Source organism: Schistocerca gregaria, chromosome 8 (assembly GCF_023897955.1).
Source record: "Schistocerca gregaria isolate iqSchGreg1 chromosome 8, iqSchGreg1.2, whole genome shotgun sequence".
NCBI lineage: Eukaryota > Metazoa > Arthropoda > Insecta > Orthoptera > Acrididae > Schistocerca > Schistocerca gregaria.
This window is the reverse complement of record NC_064927.1, coordinates 184428973-184449467: the sequence shown is the minus strand read 5'-3', so window position 1 is coordinate 184449467 and position 20495 is coordinate 184428973.

Sequence of the window (20495 nt, the reverse complement as noted above, 5' to 3'; positions counted from 1 at the left end):
AATACAATTTTTTTTTTCGTTTCAAATACAATCCGCCAAGCAAAGCAATCAAGTTTCAACATACTGACCACAGGTGAGTAACGTCAAAGCAAAACCCGTCACAAAATAGCAGTTTTTCCAATTGCGTCAGAGTGTATTGCTCACTTATATGAGCTTTCTTAAGCATATTGAAAGTCTTGGATATTCGGGAATGCAGCCGGATGTTCGCGTCTTTCTCGCACGATATTTCAACAGCGTGCCTCGCTGTTTCCTTCAGGTGCTACCTGAGACTGGTCCTTGGGTCGATGGAGTCCAATAGTTTATTCCTGAAAGGAGCTGGGCGTTACGTCTTCGGTCCGCGCCGAGTCGAGTGTTCCCTCTCTGGCCCGCGCCCGCCAGACTCGGCTTCAATAGACCCCTCCAGTCGCGGATGTTCCGATTGCCGTCCGCGCCAGTTTTGGCCGTCCCCAGCGGTTGTGGTCGTCATCTGAGGTGTGTCAGATCCGAGATGTTGGGTACTCTGTCCCATGACTGTTACTATGATTTCCACTTCCGTTTCCTGCTGGGCGCTCCATTATCGGTCCGCGCTGTGTCATGTGTCCCGTCTGCTGTCAGCGCCCGCCAGACGCGGCTCCATTGGCCCTCTTTGGTCGTCGGTGTTCCGACCTCCGTGCACGCCCGGCCTGGCCGTATCTGAAGTCGAGTTCATGATCTGTGTCAAATCTGGTCTCTAATGTCCGACACCTTGTCTCACGGCTGTTCTCTCGGTCTCCGCTTCTATTTCTTGCAGAATCCCAGAGTGTCGTGCGTTGATTCGTAAGCTCCAATGCTGGATTCTAGGCAGTGCTGATTTGCTAACCCGAATCACAGTTGATTAGATTATCTGTGACCTTAGTCTCAATGGCTTCTTTAATGGCACTGTCCGAAAATCTTGAGGTCTGTGTCACAATCTTGGTGTCATTGTAATCCATTGAGTGAACAGGTTCCAAACAATGCTCTGCTATGGCTGATTTTGTTGCCTGTCTGAGTCTGCTGTGTCTTTGGTGTTCCTTATACCTGACGTCCACAGGTCTGGTGGTCTGCCCAGTGTATGACATCCCACACTGGCCACGGCCAAAACGGGCGCGGACGGCAGTCGGAACATCCGTGACTGGAGGGGTCCATTGAAGCCGAGTCTGGCGAGCGCGGACCACAGAGGGAACACTCGACACGGACCGAAGACGGAACGCCCAGCTCATTTCAGGCATAACTACTCGACTCGATCGACCCAAGGACCAGTCTCAGGTAGCACCTGAAGAGGACAGCGAGGCACGCTGTTGAAATATCGTGCGAGAACGACGCGAATATTCGCCTGGATTTCCGAATATCCAAGGTGTCAACAGATCGCTTGGAAAGCATGAAGAATTACATATTGAAACTACTTGTACCTAGTATGTACTTTCGTTCCTGATACTACTTTGACCTCATAATTATTATCTATTAGCTTTTCTAATTTGTCTTTTGTGGGAAATTGTCTCAGTGATCTGATGACGATGAATCGAAACGTGTCATGAATAAAGTTTATAGCGGTCAAGACATTTCCATGGATGATTGCGTACCTCACAAATCCAGGGCTTCATCAATCAAATGGAAGATATAAATTATGTCCGACGAGGTGCAAAGGTGCAGTTCAGTGATATGATACGAGATAAACTGTGCAGTAAGCTGAAATATGTCGAGGACAACCGTATGACAACCGAGTACAGTCCGCTCTCTCAAGACATCAATATCTTTGGCAGCAACAAAACTTCCATTGTCAACATATTTGGGAGCTATACAATGAATTTAACAAGTCAAGAACTAACAAAATGTGTGTATTTGACGCGTCCAGTGTTATAGGCCTCTGTAGCCCATATGGTGCAATATGGATCACCGCGGAGATACTGAGTCTATGGCGTAGGGTTTCTTAAGACTCTCTTTGATGATATTGTCAGATATCTGTAGAAACGTGAATTTCACGAGGAGAAGGAGAAAGAGGAGGAGTTAAATATATGTGTAGGTGTGTCTATGTCTGCTATCATAATTTTGCTGATATTACTCCTATAAATTGAAATTCCATACATGAGGAATTTACAGAGGGCACTGTCTGGTAGTGGTCCAGCTGGTGTGCGTGATGATGTACATGCTAAATTTAAAGCAAATAAAAAACGGTTATTTGATAAGTATTGTAGAGTGATGTATAGGGCTGTTGTGGAAAAAAAGAGAATGACAATGGCTATTTTTTTGTTTGATGATGGTTCAATATTTTCACAGTTCACCAAATATAAAACGTACATGAACACTATATAAAAGTTGTATCGAAATACATAATAATAAATAATTGGATGGGATGTTGCAGCACATTAGCTGGAAGGATACGGTAGCGATTTACCCAAAATCGGCTTCGGACGCAATACAGCGCATTAGCAGCATAATGTAGTATAGAGCTGTATCCTGAGATGTGGGAGTAGTACAGCTGTTCACCGTCCACAGTCATTTTACTTCTCGTAAATCAATATAATTAAGAATTGAGCAAGTAAACATCTATCTGTCTGATAGAGAATTTTATTAGAATGATTGTGGTGAAAATCGCATCGTTATCTCAGTAACCTCTCACGAGGTAGTTACTTTTCAATTCAGCTAATCGCCACCACGGCGTGAGGCGGTGTTGGCCGAGAAACACCAAATCGTAGGGGTGCGGGCGAAGCCACTGCTTCTGGCACTTTCGAAGGCTGGCGGATGTTCGATACAAAATACTGCGTAGTTTACAGCAGCGGAAACTAGTTTTTTTCGGATGGTTGGGTGAATCCAGAGGAACACAAAAAGTAAAAAAAAAGATATTAAATTGGGGCTGATAATGTCATTAGGAGAAATGAAAAATTGTAGAAGATACCACAATGCAACAGTCTCACTTTAATGTGCTGTCGGCGGATGTTCTAGTATGAAAAACATTCATATTTATTAAAGGCGGTGGGGTGCCATTATTCGAGGAGAACACGGCTGAGGTTGAAACGAACCATCATACCGCGAAGCGACTCCGCAGTTATGGCTCAGTACACATTGTCTTTACGCTTTTTACACAGTTAATGTTGTTGTTGGGGTCTTCAGTCCTGAGACTGGTTTGATGCAGCTCTCCATACTACTCTATCCTGTGCAAGCTTCTTCATCTCCGAGTACCTACTGCAACCTACATCCTTCTGAATCTGCTTAGTGTATTCATCTCTTGGCCTCCCTCTACGATTTTTACCCTCCACGCTCCCCTCCAATACTAAACTGGTGATCCCTTGATGCCTCAGAACATGTCCTACCAACAGATCCCTTCTTCTAGTCAAGTTGTGCCACAAACTTCTCTTCTCCCCAATCCTATTCAATACTTCCTCATTAGTTATGTGATCTACCCATCTAATCTTCAGCATTCTTCTGTAGCACTACATTTCGAAAGCTTCTATTCTCTTCTTCTCCAAACTATTTATCGTCCATGTTTCACTTCCATACATGGCTACACTCCATACAAATATTTCCAGAAACGACTTTCTGACACTTAAATCAATACTCGATGTCAACAAATTTCTCTTCTTCAGAAACGCTTTCCTTGCCATTGCCAGTCTACATTTTATATCCTCTCTACTTCGACCATCATCAGTTATTTTGCTCCCCAAATAACAAAACTCCTTTACTATTTTAAGTGTCTCATTTCCTAATCTAATTCCCTCAGCATCACCCGACTTAATTCGACTACATCCCATGATCCTTCTTTTGCTTTTGTTGATGTTCATCTTATATCCTCCTTTCAAGACACTATCCATTCCACTCAACTGCTCTTCCAAGTCCTTTGCTGCCTCTGACAGAATTACAATGTCATCGGCGAACCTCAAAGTTTTTATTTCTTCTCCATGGATTTTAATACCTACTCCGAATTTTTCTTTTGTTTCCTTTACTGCATGCTCAATATACAGATTGAACAACATCGGGGAGAGGCTACAACCCTGTCTCACTCCCTTCCCAACCACTGCTTCCATATCATGTCCCTCGACTCTTATAACTGCCATCTGGTTTCTGTACAAATTGTAAATAGCTTTTCGCTCCCTGTATTTTACCCCTGCCACCTTTAAAATTTGAAAGAGAGTATTCCAGTCAACATTGTCTAAAGCTTTCTCGAAGTCTACAAATGCTAGGAACGTAGGTTTGCCTTTCCTTAATCTAGATCCTAAGATAAGTCGTAGGATCAGTATTGCCTCACGTGTTCCAATATTTCTACGGAATCCAAACTGATCTTCCCCAAGGTCGGCTTCTACTAGTTTTTCCATTCGTCTCTAAAGAATTCGTGTTAGTATTTTGCAGCCATGACTTATTAAACTGATAGTTCGGTAATTTTCACATCTGTCAACACCTGCTCTCTTTGGGATTGGAATTATTATATTCTTCTTCAAGTCTAAGGGTATTTCGCCTGTCTCATATATCTTGCTCACCAGATGGTAGAGTTTTGTCAGGAATGGCTCTGTTAGTAGTTCTAATGGAATGTTGTCTACTCCCGGGGCCTCGTTTCGACTCAGGTCTTTCAGTGCTCTGTCAAACTCTTCACGCAGTATCGTATCTCCCATTTCATCTTCATGTGCATCCTCTTCCATTTCCATAATATTATCCTCAAGTACATTGCCCTTGTATATACCCACTATATACTCCTTCCACCTTTCTGCTTTCCCTTCTCTGCTTAGAACTAGGTTTCCATCTGAGCTCTTGATATTCATACAAGTGGCTCTCTTTTCTCCAAAGGTCTTTTTAATTTTCCTGTAGGCAGTATCTATCTCACCCCTAGTGAGATGAGTCTCTACATCCTTACATTTGTCCTCTAGCCATCCCTGCTTAGCCATTTTGCACTTCCTTTAGATCTCATTTTTTAGAAATTTGCATTTATATATTTTCTCCTTTCACAATTAAATTCAATATTTCTTCTGTTACCCACGGATTTGTAATAGCCCTCGTCTTTTTACCTACTTGATCCTCTGCTGCCTTCACTACTTCATCCCTCAGAGATACCCATTCTTCTTCAACTGTATTTCTTTCCCCTATTCTTGTCAATTGTTCCCTTACGCTCTCCCTGAAACTCTGTACAACCTCTGGTTCTTTCAGTTTATCCAGGTCCCATCTCCTTAAATTCCCACCTTTTTGCAGTTTCTTCAGTTAATGTTGTTAACGTAAAATCGTGTAGGAAATAAATTTAATTGGCGATTATAAGTGTTTTCTGCTTTTTTACGCACTCGTAGACTTAGACAACGCTAGTCAATGCGCATAGGTTTTGCAGTCGTTATGCCATTCCTACAGTGCAAGTAGGTTGGTTATTTCTGTTGTTCCGCTATGTGCTGACTCAGTGTTGTGATGTTATCGTCACTGATGACTATTTGGTTGCAACAGGGATAGATTTTAATCATTTTATGTTCGTTGCGAAAGTTTCATTATTTTCAAAACTATATCGACATTGTGTGGTATCAAGATCCAGCCAAGATCCAGTTTAAAACAGAGTAAAATGTTAGGAGAATATTATTGATGCCTTTTGGTGCAATTAACTTGTCTCGCGTATCAGTACTTTCGTGCCGAGAGGCGAAAGTTACGTTCACGAGTGCACTATGAATCCTAATTGAAACAGCTGGGACTTTGTGCCCTCGCTGTAACGTAAGTACAGATACGAAATTGTAGGTCACTGGGCCTTGACACTCTATCAAGAGTTTACCAGATTTGTCTATGATTTATTTACGAGGGAATTCCCTTCACCAAAGAGTTTTTCATAGCACTTTCTTACACAGATTTCACAGGCTGAAGAGCAACATGTCAACTACCTGTCCTGTGCGTAAACCAGGTATGTTTGACAGGTGTAGATGGAGCGTTTCCACCTCAAATTTGCAGAACCACGAAGATAAATCTACTAAGCCCTTGATCCAATTAGCTCTGTTAGACTACAGCATTCTGATGTATACAATTTGCAGCTTGTACGTTGTGTTCCAGAATTTGGTCCATCGCCTGTCCTCTTGTGGCATACCGACGAATCTTATTTTGTTTGGTGCAAAAAGTTTAGAAGTCATATTCACGTAAAATAAGACAGAGGAGATCCATTAGGTTACAACCCTAATCCACTTTCATCATTAGGCCCTCCACGACAGGATGAAGCTCACAGGGATTACCTCCCTCCTTTCCACAAGCACCTCATATGTTTGGTTTACCTGTTCATACTTAAACTGCAATCTTCTCGATACACATAAACTGACTTATACATGATAATGGAAAATCATATTACATGGTATCGGGCGTAAATCGGACGGGTATTTATAGGATTGATCATCTGCGATAGGAAAGGTGTCATCTAAGATTTTGATGAACAAGTCTTTTTTTTCACCTGTGCCAAAATTTTCGTCTCAGAGTACCGCTTGAACACTATGTTCTCAGTTATTTGTTGCATGTATTCAAATCTCTCCCCCTCCAATTTTTCCCCTTTAGAGTTCCCTCTAGTACCATAGAGAATATCCCCTACTGCCTTTCAACAACTCCTGCCATTCCCTCCCTTCTTCTTGTCACAGTTTTCTACATGTTCTTTACTTCACCGTGTGTGAAGAAGATGCACGCGGGATGATGTGATGTACACCATTTCCCTGTCACATCTTTGCCATCCTATTGTCGGTTTTTTGTAGGTATAACTGGTAACTAACTAGTAGTTTGCTGTTGACAAGGGTTAAAACCAAAGCATGGTTTAAAACCTATGTAGCTGATACGAAGTACCATCCTCGAGACTTACAGAGATGTGACAAATACATCATCAACGAATCTATTGCTATTTGCGGCGTAAATTTGTTGTGGCTTCTCTTTGAAAACCATACATGTCTTTCAATGGAGTCGGGCTGGAGACAATATCACAGAACTGATGTCGCGAGGAGTACCCGTTTAGTACCTGTGTCCACCATCCTTACGATGACTTTGAGATGAGTCGCTGAGAGGTCCACATCGAGCTAAACGACAGACGACGGTACTATAAAAAACTCCTTTGGAGATGTTGGATGTTTCACGTACAACGTAAAACACAATTCACGCGTAGAGTTGTCCAAATTCGTCTAGATTCTATATCTCATACTGATTATGGAAGGGACAACTAAAGTATTGTGTGTCCTACAGACCAATGATGCATTGGTTTATTGATTTTATTTTAACATGTGGACCTAAGGTTTGGCGAATGGCGTGAAATAATTATCAGCACATTTCCAACTGGAAAACATTACCGTCAGAAACAAGCTTCCACATTGAATGTTCTACGTACAATGTAGACAACTTGCAGTTTTGATGAAGTTCTGTTAGGTGTAGGCATATATTTCTCTAGCCAATTGCTTAACAGTTACTGTGAAAGAGTGAGCGGCTCAAATGGCTCTGAGCAGTACGGGACTTAACTTCTGAGGTCATCAGTCCCCTAGACAAAGAACTACTTAAACCTAACTAACCTAAGGACATCACACACATCCATGCCCGAGGCAGGATTCGAACCTGTGACGGTAGCTGTCACGCGGTTCCAGACTGTAGCGCCTAGAACCGCTCGGCCACTCTGGCCGGCGAAAGAGTGAGTGACTGTGGTGGTATAGTGTTATTCAAAACGTTAGTGTGGCAAAATGTTTAAGTTCGGAGATCAAATACTGCAGTCCTTTACACATTTGTTTCTGTCAAAGAATTCGCTTTAACAGCACTGATTTTACGACTAGAGGAATAAATATATTTAGCGAAGCCTCGTAAGCTTTATAGTTGCTAACTTGAATCATTCTTTTCCTTTGTAAACTGTAACGGAAGTGGATAGGAACTTAGATGTACTGGAACGGTAATCAGAAAATGTCACATAAAGGATGGAGCAGAAGTATCTGATGCACTGAGTGACGTCTACCTTCGTCTCATGCGCCAGCAGAGAGTGCTTAGCCTGCTGCCCCCAAATCAGCTCTGATACAGCCGCAAGCATTCGGTACACGATTGTGGCGGTCTCGCGTCTGCATATAGATGGATGTTGCGTTTTTCTGACGCCCCCTACAGCTGTTTGAATATATAAAAATACGTTCCAAAATTACTACTTACATGACGAAGCAGCTTCGGCTGTGATGCTGAACTTCGTACCAGTCAGCATGAATATTGTAGCGAGCTTCACACACAGGAGGTTTTTGAATGGATAACTAAAAGTTACAGTCCTATTCTACCCGACAGTATAATGACCGATGGTCTTAGATGTAGTGCCTCCTCCTAGTACAGTCGGTGTCTAACATTGCTGTGCCGATACACTTAGCATGAATGCGTCAAAACATCAAGTAACCACGGTTAAGCGAGGGCAAAACGAGTGTACGCTTCCGTACGAGTCCCCATTTCTCCTATCTTTGAGGTGCCCATCCGACGTTACCGTCCATTCTGCTGGGATTCCTCTCTGCATATGAAATGTACTAGAATTTCGTTAACCAATTGGTGCCTTTTATTCTAGTAACCTACCAATGATATGTATCATGCATAATCACCACTGCATTTCATGTAAAATGCATGTCAATATCTTGACCTGTACTATCGATATTGCACACAAACAATAAAAAGCGGCGATAGTCAAAGAATAATACTGGCATTTATCGTAGCTGGTGTATACTTTCATCATATCTGAATCAGGCTTCATCTGCCAAAAAAAAGTGTGAACCAGACTCCAACAAAGATCAAAAACTGCGCTAGAGGATGCTGAAAATATCGAATAAATATATCCAGCTTACAGCTAACGTGTAATACTTGAAGATTAAGTAGCATTCATCTGAAAGCTAAGTAGACTGCTCCGTCAGTGGAATGTCACAACTAGCAACTCGTCTTCCTCAGGACGCAGTCCTGTTGTACAATTAGGATTTCTTTGAGTTCAAAATCTTGTAGTCTTAGATATCCTTTTATAGAGTGCACCGGCTGTATTGGTGACCCAAGGCCCGTATCGGCAGAAAGGCAAAGTATGTTCTCCGTCATTCGTAACTACGCTACCACAAGGTCCGCGGGTGGTAGACTTCGCAGAATAGGCGCCGCGCATTGGTGTGTTTGTATAAATGTTGTTCCTCCGCTGTTCCTACTGCACATGATAGCGGCAATCATAAATGTGCATTATCGGGCTATTTCTGTTTTAAAGCTGTAACACGTGCTCAGTAGTCTTGACAACAAGAAGACTTCCAATTATGTTACATCTGGGATCAGTGGTGTTTCTCACCATTTTGAACTTACGGTAACTGGTGTGGCGAGGAGAATTGTTTAAATTATATTGTCACAGGGGTGTGGGGGAGGGGTTGGGGGTGGGGAGAACAATATTTAAGTTAACCACAGGTGGACTTGGGGAAAATGTGGACTCTTGATTGTCAAAGGAACACGATGGTGTATGACATAAATATTGGCCAGACTAGAACTCGAGTGACAGTTGTTTGAGTGGTAGCGTCAAAGGGAATAGCTTAACTTAGCACAGGCAGTTAGAAAAAGTGACATGACTAACTGATATAGCTGGCTCTATAGCACTGGGCCCTTTCTAGCAGGCAAGTAATTTCACGATTATATACTTAAGACAAGAATCCAACTTCCACAGTGACATCAGGGAAAGCCCCGTGGTCATCTACAATTCTGAATTTAGCATAACTGACCTAATTGCACCAGCATGAGAGCGGGTCATCTTGGACATTTGAATTTCCCGCCAATTAATACTAGCTATATGTCATAGATGGGTGGCAGGGGTAAAATACGGGGAGCGAAACGCTATTCACAATTTTTACAGAAACCAGATGGCAGTTATCAGAGTCGAGGGACATGAAAGGGAAGCTGTGGTTGGGAAGGGAGTGAGACAGGGTTGTAGCCTCTCCCCGATGTTATTCAATCTGTATATTGAGCAAGCAGTAAAGGAAACAAAAGAAAAATTCGGGATAGTTATTAAAATCCATGCAGAAGAAATAAAAACTTTGAGGTTCACCGATGACATTGTAGTTCTGTCTGAGACTGCAAAGGACTTGGAAGAGCGGTTGAACTGAATGGACAGTGCCTTGAAAGGAGGAGATAAGATGAATATAAACAAAAGCAAAACGAGGATAGGGGAATGTAGTCGAATTAAGTCGGGTGATGCTGAGGGAATTAGGTTAGGAAATGAGACACTTAAAGTAGTAAAGGAGTTTTGCTGTTTGGGGAGCTAAATAACTGATGATGGTCGAAGTAGAGAGGATATAAAGTGTAGACTGGCAATGGGAAGGAAAGCGTTTCTGAAGAAGAGAAATTTGTTAACATCGAGTATAGATTTAAGGGTCAGGAAGTCGTTTCTGAAAGTATTTGTATGGAGTGTAGCCATGTATGGAAGTGAAACATGGACGGTAAATAGTTTTGGCAAGAAGGGAATAGAAGATTTCGAAATGTGGCGCTACAGAAGAACGCTGAAAGTTAGATGGGTAGATCACATAACTAATGAGGAGGTATTGAATAGAATTAGGGAGAGGAGGAGTTCGCGGCACAACTTGACTAGAAAAAAGGATCGGTTGGTAGGATATGTCCTGGGCATCAAGGGATCACCAGTTTATTATTGGAGGGCAGTTGGAGGGTAAAAATCGTAGAGGGAGACCAAGAGATGAATATGCTAAGCAGATTCAGAAGGCCGTAGGTTGCAGTGCGTACTGGGAGATGAAGAAGCTTACACAGGACAGAGTGGCGTGGAGAGATGCATCAAACCAGTCTTAGGACTGAAGACCACAACAACAAAAATGTCATAGAAGTCGGAAGAAACACTAGCTATTTTTCAATTTCCCGCTGTTTTATACATTGGCGTTTGTCATATGGTGGGAGGGTGGAGCAACTAGTGAGTCATGGACCGTCTCATCGATGACAAACCCTGTGTCAGAAGCGACCCAGTGTACGTAGTCACGTCGTGCATGAAAAGTGGCAGGGTGTCTCGAAGAAGTGATGCATAACACTGTCTATCTGTCTGTCTGTCTAAATAGGGACCGGGATTTTGCGTGAAACCTTAGTGCTTGTTCTGTAGACCCACATGATCACGGTTTGTCAACAAAGCTTCATTCATAAACCAAGTCTGACTCGGGATTTTCTTGCAACCGATGAAGTGCGGAACGACAGAATTCAATACAGAATTCAAAGTCATTCCTGTACAGTTCTTTGTGGAGTGATATATGAAGTGAATGAGATGTACGCCTTTCCAAAATTCTCCACACACTAGCTTATTCCTGTACAGCGGGAAATTTATCGTACGATCACATCAGGTGTGTGCGGTACAATAGCCGGAACTGCAATTTTATTTCCATTCTTAGTTACTGTGTGGCAACGGTACGAGGTGAAGGGCTCCGTTGATCTGGGTTGTACTTAGTGTACAGTACTACCGCCGTGGTTGCATTTTTGTGACATTCGTCGTAAGTTAACATAATATCTAATTTTCCTTCGTTACTGAAGACAGGCATATCGAATAGAAGAAAGAAAATGTAAGAAGCCAGAGTAAAACATGAAAAGCAGTATCCGAATCGTACGTGAAATGCATTATAGGGTATTTTCTGTTTAACACCGAAAACAGTACAGCAGGCCACATCAGGACACAATAGTAGACTGTACGGTGTGGGTAGAAAGGGCGTACCGATGTTGATCTGTTTACAGCAGGCTTCCGGACAGTGCAGGAAAACTTTGCTGTGAGCATTACAGCAGAAACTGTGACGCCGACGTCATCCATTAAAGTCTAAGTATTTCAGAAGGTACGTGGATTAGAACAGTGAAACCAAGCCTGTCGTCAGTAATTGTACCGGTAGGTTTCAGTTCGGCAGAAAAAATGTACATGTTTCATTTAAATAATCATAACTTTGTGTTAAAAGTGACGTTCATTTACTTTTATGGGTTGTGCATTCCAGTCCAGTATGTGAAACCCTGACATATGTCTATGACTCGACAGTTGCACTTCTCACATTTTGTTTCATTTCGAAAATATTTGAGACCGTAGAGTTGAGTGAGACACCCTCTAAATGTCGTATAAACGTCCCTATACAGAATCTTAGAGTGTCTAGATGAGATAAAATGAAACACTTTTATGTGGCAAAAGTAGCACAATTCTCCAATTCAGCTGTAATATACACGAACCTTTTGATGGTAGTAAAGTTCAGATTCGGTGTTCACACTGCCTTGTGATGAACATTTTTTAAAGGTGTAGCTGAAAATATCATTTTATTAATACACACCTAACATCTGAGACCTAACGACAGTCCGTCACGCTAAAAAAAAAAAAAAAAAAATGAAATTTTTCACGAACAATGGCTTTTGCTTCATCTAAATGGGCTGTCAGCTTTTGTGGAGGGTCTGTCGGAGTCTCATACATCAAACGCTTCAGCTCATTTTTGCCTACAGTGTCTTAATTTTGAAAAGATAAGGAACGATGATTACTATGGCATATTAATACAAACGGTGTTCAAAAGGTTTTGCACAGACGTCTCTGTTTATGTATTTCTTTATTTTTTGCAGGAGGAGAATGAAATTTTTTGTGAACATACTTGGAACATTTAGCTATAAGTTCATTTACAAGTGAGCCATAATGGACTGTGAAGTAGATATCAGGTTGTGACAACGATCGATGATGGAGTCCCTATTCAAGACCGGCGACGACTGCCACATCGATTCACAGGAAGTAGGTCTCTGTTTATGGGTAAGACTCAGTGGATCGCAGCAGTATCCAGCGGTGGCTGCAGAAGTTAAAAAAAATGTGATTTCTCATTACTGGACAATCCACGATGTGGTAGACCATCGGCGGCACTGAGTGATGTGAATAAGGAGACCACTGATCAAATCATCCAATCCATGGAGTGGCGTCATCCGCGTTCCCCTCGGAAGAGAAACCAGTAAAGGTGACGGCCTCCTCCTTCTGGGATCGGTGTGGTGTCATTTTCATTGACTTTTTGGAACCTGGCTCCACAGTTAACTGGCACCGTTACTGTTTGTCATTGGACAAGCTGCGACGTGCCCATCAAGTCCCACAGACCACAGCTTCAGGGTTAGCTCATCAGACTGTACTATTATGGGAATGCAAAGCTCCATGCAGCCCTTATGACGCAGGATAAAATCAGGAAACTGGGCTGGAAGATTGTTATTCATCCTCCCTACAGTTCAGACTTGCCTCTGTCTGATTTTTACCTCGTTGGTCGTCTGAAGCCCCACCTGCGCGGTAAAACATTTGATAGTGAGAAAGATTTCCTGTGTGAAGCGATGTGACGTCAATCCCCAGAATATTACCAAAGTATATTTACATCATGGAAAGAACGTTGGGCCAGATGCGTCACAGCTGATGGAGGCTACATTGAGTAGGCTCAATGTATAGCTAAATGTTCCAAGTATGTTCACAAAAAATTTCATTCTTCTCCTGTAAAAAATAAAAAAAAGTAGAGGCGACTGTGCAAAACTTCTTGAACGCCATTTGTAATTACTCATGAGGGCCTTAACACCTGGTTAGACGCGTTGGATCTCCGAGGTCCACACGTTGCTTTTCTGGTCGTACAATGCCAGTGTTTTGGAGTGGGGAGCTACCACCCTAGTATCATCCTAACCAGTCACGTGTTACACTAAAGTGTTGGTTCGACCTTTCGAGTAGTACCATATAGTGCAGTAGGTAGCTGACTGATCTGTGAGATCTACAGCGACTAAATTTTTTAAGTATTCTTACTGATTTAATTTTTGTTTTTCATAGCTGTTATCACACGTCTACAACGGACGCGCCTGGACTCAGGTAGGCACACCGGCCCCAGATCGAGTCCGCCCAGCTGATTCACGACGACAGCCGGTGTGCCGGCCAGCCTGGATGTGGTTTTTAGGCGGTTTTCCACATCCTACTAGGTGAATACCGGGCAGGTTCCCACGTCCCGCCTCAGTTACATGACTCACAGGCATTTGAAACACATTCACACTATTTCACGATTTACACTAGACGCAGACAGCTGGGGTACACTACTTCTGTCTCAGGTTGTATGGGGTGGCGGCAGGAAGGGCATCCTGCCATCCCTTATAATTAACCATGCCAAGTCCGTATTTAACCCTGCAGACTCTGCGCAAAATGTGAGATAAAGGCAGTAACAAAAGAAAGAAAAGACGTCTACATCGGTATATTCACTTCTAGGCCAAGTTTGGCAATTGTATCGTTTTTGCAGACAATTTAGGAGTTGGAACTCATAGATCCATAAAGACAGTTTCAGTTTCTTTCTCCAAGCCCTGCACTTTCATGTATTATTCTTTCCAAAACACTCAATTGGTATATTCTTGTCTTCAGAGACTATTTTTGATGATTGGATTACGATATTGTGATGTTCCAGGGATAACATGACCTGTATGGTCCAGCAGATATTACAGAACCCCGAAAAATTTTAGGTAATGAAGAATCTTCCACGCTGAACTTCAATGCACTAACGCCGGGGACCTCAGCAAGTGATCTAAGACATCTTTGTATACCTCCGATGATGAGAATTACTAGGCGGGCTCGTCAGAGCAAATAAAGTAACGAAAGGATTGAAACGCTGAGCAGGATGGCGCAGAATAGGTCTCTGATTCTGACAAAGAGAAAGACACTGACTTCTACATTTGCAATGGAAGAAAAGGTACGAAGGGTGGCGAAACCTTTTCATGGAAGAAACACCACACAGTAATCCGCAAAAAAAAAACATGTTCACACAATTTGCTGGTGAGACTCCCAGTTATTATGGCGAGAGTCAAAGAGATAGACGGCATCTTCAATATCTGGCAATGTTTATTCAATCGCGTTGCTAGACACCATTGTCACATTCAAAAACCAAAACATCAGTTCGATTCGTGGCAAAATTCCTAGAGGAAGGGATGCGAAAGTAACGAACAAGACAGAAATACAATAAGTGATTGGACTTTTATGTTTTGCTGGGATATACAAGGGTAGAGAAGATAAATCTCGATGACTTATGGGACTCAAGTGGATTTGGAGTGGAAATATTTCGTCTTACTATGAGTCTAAAAAGATTCCGATTTCACTTGACCGGGCAGGGGTTTGATGATCGACAAACTGCCAACAACTAATTCGATCGGTTGGCTACAATTCGACATTTATTCGAGGAACTCGCGGTAAATTACAAGAACTGTAGTACAGTTGGGGCAGATGATAGTATGAATGAGAAACTGGAGGCGTTGAGAGGTAGACGTTCCTTCATTACAATCAATGTTCAAATGTGTGTGGAATGTTATGGGACGTAACCGCTAAGGTCATCAGTCCCTATGCTTACACACTACTTAAACTAAATTATCCTAAGGACGAACACACACACTCACGCCCGAGGGAGGACTCGAACCTCCGCCGGGACAAGCCGCACAGTCCAAGACTGCAGCGCCTGAGACCGCTCGGCTAATCCCGCGCGGCTCATTACAATACATTACGTTCAAATCTGAGAAGTCGTCGACGCAAATTTGTTTTACACTTGCGATCGCGAAATTTACGCGAACAGACAGCCAGAAGGACCATTTCAGATAAATAATAGCAGCGTAGAGTGAGTGAAACGGTTGATAATTCCTATTTACAGATCTGGGCGTAATGTAACTATGGACAATTGGTATCTTCAGATGTATCCCCAGTCTAAGAAATGGCCACAAAACATCGCCTTGTACTTTCAAATGGGTCTGAGCACTATGGGACTCAACTGCTGTGGTCATTAGTCCCCTAGAACTTAGAACTACTTAAACCTAACTAACCTAAGGACATCACACACATCCATGCCCAGGGCAGGATTCGAACCTGCGACCGCAGCAGTCGCACGGTTCCGGACTACAGCCATCACAAAATTGCTGATAGGGTGTGATCATCCTGCAACGCTCAAAGAAGAACAAGGAGGTGGAATATGGCTGTATTTTATTCAGTTCCCAAATTTGGCAGGATCAGGTCGAAAGTAATCCACTTAGCAAACGGAAATGAAGTAAATACGACGTTGACGTTTTGACAATCAGCCTGGCATGGAACAAATTGAAGCACAATTGGTGAGACGAACGTTGCTCCGCAATTTACCACAGTCTATTCGTATGAGGACCGCAGAAATTCTACCCAAAACTGCTAACCTCTCTTCAACTTGCAATTCTGCTGAACCCATCTCTTTTCAAGTGAATACTCGGAATTGCTGACACCCCTGTGTCAAAACTAAGAAGACTGGAAACACCTTCAGCACTGCGCCTTCGTGTGAACGAATGGTGAAACGCCCTGCTAAACGCGCAGGACATGACAGGTTGTTTAAGTTGTGGAAAGGAGCCAAAATAAGCGGCTATCAGTTACACTCGAACATGCAACCTCTTATTTGATCAAACATTACAAGAGCCAAGATTAAAAAAAAAAAAACCAGACAGCTTGAATTTTGGAACTTAATTAGCGACTGAATGCGCTGTACCATGTCTTTAATTTAAAACGACTGAAAGACAATAACTTAAAACTCAACCAAAATCATAAATTTATAAGGCAAAGACTTATCTTAAAACAGTTCCTTAATTAGGCTGAAGGCCCAAAGAGTCTGACACTTTAAGAGCAAAACAACTTAAATATTAAATCAGCGGAAGGCCCAACACTTAAGCCTCAATAACATTAATTTTAAAAATGCCAAATGCCTTACGTAAAACAGTTCTTAAATTAGGCTGAAGGCCCAAACGATCTGACGCCTTAAGGGCAAAATAACCTTAATCTAAAAATCACCTAGAAACCATACAAGTACAAACAACAAGAACAAACATGAAAAGGCAATACACCCAAAGGCGGTCAGAAGTTCTGAGGGTCGGCCTGGAATTCAAACACTGACGCTCGTTTAGGTGAGACAAGCAGTCGGCCCAACCATTGTCGATCAAACGACAACCCAACCGACAGACAGTCAACGCATCCAACGACAAGACAACCTCCACTCCCCCCGACCAGCACACAACAGGGAGTTCAAAGGAACAAGGTAGAAGGTATTGGCGCTCACAACCAATTATACACAGAGCTGCCAAACTACACACCGTGCTGGACAGCGACAACATGATGAGGAAAATACACTGCCTGAATTTACATCAACGGCCATGGCAGGTAATCGTCTCGTTAACGGCCACAAGGCAGAAGATTCCTCTGGTGCTCTTCAATTCAGATAACCAATTACAGTTAATCTCCACCAGAGGGTGGCTATAATTTGTCAACCTGAAAACACGTTGTTGCTCGCGGGAATATCACAACAGCCGACAACGAACTCCAAACGACACAATGTGAGCAGTTGTCACTTGCTGGTGGATCAAGTCAAAACTCAACTTTCATGTCCAGGATCAGTGAGCCACGAACCTCGTAGCAATGGGAACAGCACCACACGCTCCGACACCGCATAGAGGCTCCCAACGGTCGTGGCTCAACTATGATCCGCGGCGATTTCCTCGCTGCTCCACGCCAACCGACCAACTGCCCCGGCCCGGAAACGGTGAAAGGACCAAATATACGACGGCCGAGGAGACGACCAACCGAACGACCAACCAACGGTCGTCCCGCTCCAATCTCCCTCCGTCGGACAGTCCATGTGTGTCGCCAGCGGTCGGCGAGCACTGGCTGTCGGCGCCTCACCGACGCTCCGTCCGCGACTTCACTGCTGCTGCTGCGACTGCACTGCTGGTCCGTCTCCAACTGACTGCAAGACACACGACGACCCGGAAGTACTATCTACTTATAGGGATATGGTGTGTGTTTTCTCGGACATGTCCGAAAGAACAGACACCATATCCATATAAGTATTTAGTTCTGGCAATAGCGGCCATGCCTTCCTCTTCTGTGCGCATGCACACATATTTCCCGAACTGTTACGGGACTTGGTAATGATGTCTTCCACGAGTAATGAGTGTGTTGGGGTGGGACACTAGTGTGTGGACATACAAGATGAGAATGCGGGTCCCGCGGGAGGCGTGTGCAAGATAGTCCCTGCAGTCCCACTTTCCTCTGAGTCCTCAGTGGCTCAGATAGATGGCGCGTCTGCCATGTGAGCAGGAGATTTCGGATTCGAGTTCCGATCGGGGCACACATTTTCACCTGTCCCCGTTGATATATATCAACGCCCGTCAGCAGCTGATGGTACACTACTGGCCATTAAAATTGCTACACCACGAAGATGACGTGCTACAGACACGAAATGTAACCGACAGGAAGAAGATGGTGTGATATGCGAATGATTTGCTTCTCAGATCATTCACACAAGGATGACGCCTATGGTGACACCTACAACGTACTGACATAAGAAAAGTTTCCAATCGATTTCTCATACACAAACAGCAGTTGACCGGCGTTGCCTGGTGAAACGTTGTTATGTCTCGTGTAAGGAGGAGAAATGCGTACCATCACGTTCCCAACTTTGATAAAGGTCGGATTGTAGCCTATCGCGATTGCGGTTTATCGTATCGCGACATTACTGCTCACGTTGGTCGAGATACAATGGCTGTTAGCAGAATATGGAATCGGTGGGTTGAGGAGGGTAATACGGAACGCCGTGCTGGATCCAAACGGACTCGTATCACTAGCAGTCGGGATGACAGGCATCTTATCCGCTTGGCTGTTACGGATCGTGTAGCCACGTCTCGATCCCTGAGTTAGCAGATGGGGACGTTTGCCAGACGACAACCATCTGCACGGACAGTTCGACGACGTTTGCAGCAGCGTGGACTATCAGCTCGGAGACCATGGCTGCGGTTTCCCTTGACGCTGTATCACAGACAGGAGTGCCTGCGATGGAGTACTCAACGACGAACCTGGGTGCACGAATGGTAAAACGTCATTTTTTTCGGATGAATCCAGGTTCTGGTGTTTGGCGGCATCGCGGTGAACGCACATTCGAAGCGCGTATTCGTCATCGCCATACTGGCGTATCTCCCGGCGTGATGGTATAGGGTGTCATTGGTTACACTACTCGGTCACCTCCTGTTCGCATTGACGGCACTTTGAACAGTGGACGTTACATTTCAGACGTGTTACAACCAGTGGCTCTACCCTTCATTCGATCCCTGCGAAAGCCTACATTTCAGCAGGATAATGCACGACCGCACGTTGCAGGTGCTGTACAGGCCTTTCTGGATATATAATAAATGTTTGACTGCTGCCCTGGCCTGCACATTCTCCAGATCTCTGACCAATTGAAAACGTCTGGTCAATGGCGGCAGAGGAAGTGGCTCGTCACAATAATCCAGTTACTACTCTTGATCAACTGTGGGATCGTATTGAAGCTGCATGGGCAGCTGTACCTGTTTGACTCAATGCCAAGGCGTATCAAGGCCGTTATTAGGGCCAGAGGTGGTTGTTATGGGTACTCATTTTATAGGGTCTATGCACCCAAATTGCGTGAAAACGTAATCACATGTCAGTTCTAGTACGATATATTTGTGCAATGAATACCGTTTATCATCTGCATTTCTTGTTGGTGTAGCAATTTTAATGGCCAGTAGCGTATTAATATAATTCTAACTTCGGATATACTATCGGTCGCTCCAGAGATGGGACAACAGTGCAGTTATCGATACGCGCTGCCGCTCAAGGGCAAGTAAGACAGGAAGTTAATGACGCCAGTAAATAGAATTAGAAAATGAGGCGGCAGTACCGTAATAGAAGACGACAAACAATAAATAAACGCGAACCGTGCACGGCTCAGGTATCTGTTACAAAAAAAGAAAATGAAATTAAAAAAAAATATAGAGAACCAACTATTGATTATGAAAACTTCTTTGTATCTATCAGATCCAAAGTGACTATCCATGCACATATCAAGGGTGCTCCTAACCGTATGTTAACTAACGAGTAGTGAATACTATATTGCTTATCAGTCAGTGGCACATTACATGCTTCGGAACGCAGCGGGATTCTAAAATGTTGTCTTGCAGTGTAGGGAAAAAGAAAGAAAACGTCCGCAGAGTATGCAGGGGAAGTTTTAATGACTGCAGAACACTGTATATGCTAAGTGGCGGGAATTAGTTTTGTGTGGCAGAGCAGAACAATTTTCATTACCTTAGTGCTTCGGTTACAAGTACGCCGCGTTTTACTGGCGCACACGTTTACAATGGTCAATTTGTGGCGCAGCACTCCAACACCAACGAAAAGAACAATCAAGGAGAAAAGCTGGTCATTCGCCTATTAGGTACTGCTGGAACAATAGAACGGATTAATTACTAGGGATAAAAGCTACTGATTATATGTATCGATCGAATAACTAATGAATAGATACTGAATGTAATATAGAAGAAACAATATTACGGCACAACTCCACTAAGAGAAGCGGTAGATTGAAGAATCACACACGGATGTATCACGGAATCATTAATTTAGTGATGGTGGGCGGGTTGGAAGTGTATGTATGGGGGGGGGGGGGGGGGGCGAGAGGGGTAATTTGGCAAAATGTTGAGGAAACCATGGTTTGATTACAGTGAGTAGGTTCAGGTGAAAGTAGTTTTTAGTAGTTGTGTGGAAATTAAGAGATTTGCACAGT